Source organism: Marmota monax, unplaced genomic scaffold, assembly GCF_021218885.2.
Source record: "Marmota monax isolate L192 unplaced genomic scaffold, Marmota_monax_Labrador192_F-V1.1 WCK01_AAM20220418_F8-fsc00056, whole genome shotgun sequence".
NCBI lineage: Eukaryota > Metazoa > Chordata > Mammalia > Rodentia > Sciuridae > Marmota > Marmota monax.
The window spans coordinates 9912455-9914582 of NW_026695212.1; the positions used below are offsets into that span (position 1 = coordinate 9912455).

Here is a 2128-nt window from a genome sequence, read left to right on the forward strand (position 1 = left end):
GAAGGTTAAGGAGGATGCATGTAAAAGGGTGGGACTGTGGAATGAAATTGACCAAATTTTGCTATCTCTATATAATAACATACCACAATGAATTTCACCTTTATGTATCTCTATAAATCACTAATTTTAAAAAAATAGCCTTTCTGAATTATCCATGGTGTATTTCATACAGCTTTGTTCTTGATTCCCAGTGTCCAGAGTCCTGATTTCCTATAAATGAAGGAGGAAGAATTCAAAATTCTTTCAACAGAAACCCACTTATGAGTCACCAACCTTAATTTACAGATGAATAATATATTTTCAGAAGGAAAAGTTATGGCATCTACATCATAAATCTGAAGAAGACCCCAGGAGAAGATTTTGCTGGAAGCTTGTGCTATTGTTGCCACTTGTTTCAACCCTGCTGATATCAGTGTGGTGTCCTGCAGGAACACTGACCAGAAGGCTGTGCTGAAGTTTGCTGCTGCCACAGAAGGTCCTGAAACCTTCACTAACCAGATCAAGGCAGCCTCTCGGGAGCCACATCTTCTGGTGGTTACTAATTCCAGGGCTGACCATCAGCCTCTTAGGGAATTAAGTTTATGTCAACCTGCCTACCACTGTTGTGTGTAATAGATTTCCCTTTACACTATGTGGACATTGCTATTCAGTGCAACCACAAGGGAGCTCACTCTATGATATGGTGGATGCTGGCCTGAGAAGTTCTGTCCATGTGTGACACCATTTCCTGTGAAGACACATTGGAGATCATGCCTGATGTCTACTTCCACAGAGACCCTGAAGACAATGAAAAGGAAGAAAAGAAGCTGATGGAAAAAAGCTGTGGCTAAGGAGGAATTTTGGGGGTGAATGGTCTGCTGCAACTCCTGAGTTCATTGCTGCTGAGGCTGAGGTTGAGACTGGTCTGCAGGAGGGCAGGTGCCCTCTGAGCTGATCCAGCAGTTCCCTACAGAAGATGGGAGGGCCCAGTTGGTGAATGAGGACTGGTCTGCAACTCCCACTGCTCAGGCCACTGAGTAGGTAAAAACAACCTCTAGTGATCTTGAGCTGTTCTTCTGAAGACACTTAAGCAAAATGAAAATAAGATTACAGAAAATAAACACCAGTTTCTGAAAAATAAAAATAAGTGAAAAAAAAAAAATAAATGGAAGACCAGTAGAGAAAGAAAAGCAGGGGGAAGTTGAAAGGGAGGGAAAGAGGAAATAATGGGGACTGAAGGGGAGTAAACCATATTCCATGCATGTGTGATTATGTCAAAATGAACCCTACTATTATATATAACTATAATGCACTAAGAAAAATTTAAAATTTCAAAACAAAAGATTTAAAATATACAATGGATTGTTATATGTCAGTTTTATTTTTTGCAACTTTATTTATTAGATCTGATGGTGTTTTTTGAGGAATGGTTAAAGTCTTTGTGGTTTTTCTACATATAGGATTATGTCACTTGCAAATATAAACAATTCTACCTCTTTCTTTCAATTTATGTACCATTTTACTTGTTATTGCTCTTGATAGTACCTCCAGTACTCCCTTAAATAGATGCGGGAAGAATGGGCATCAACAGATTCTTCAGAAATAAAAGGTATAATTAAGGCTATTTGAACAATTACTTGCCAACAATTTTGATAAGCTAGAGGAAAGGGATAAATTCCAAAAAAAATGTATGAGGAAGAAATAGAAAGCCTGAACATACAAATAATAAGAGATTAAAGTTGTAATTTAAAATCTCCCAACAAAGAAAGGTCCAAGCCCAGATGGCTTTATACTTATTTTCCAAGCAAAGTTAATATCAGTACTCCTTAAATTATTCCAAAAATAGAGCTGAAGAGAATACTTCTTCATATATTTTATGAGGCCAGTATCACCTTGATACCTAAGCTGGACAAAATATCACAAATGAAGAAAACTATAGACTAAGATCTCTGATGAATATCCATATAAAATTCTTAATAAAATATTAGCAGTTCCAATTCAATAACGTATCAAAAAGATCATATGTCATGATCAAGTAGGATTTATCCTCTGCATGGAAGGACAGTTTAACAAACACAAATCAGTCAATGTGACTTCACATTAATAGAATGAAAGACAAAAAATATCAATTGATGCAGACAAGGCATTC

The 2128-nt window shown here is 36.9% G+C and overlaps 1 pseudogene; it reads left to right on the forward strand.

Annotated features, from left to right (window-relative positions):
* Window positions 1-216: 216 nt before the first annotated feature.
* On the forward strand, window positions 217-1020 carry LOC124083973 (small ribosomal subunit protein uS2-like; annotated as a pseudogene).
* Window positions 1021-2128: the final 1108 nt, after the last annotated feature.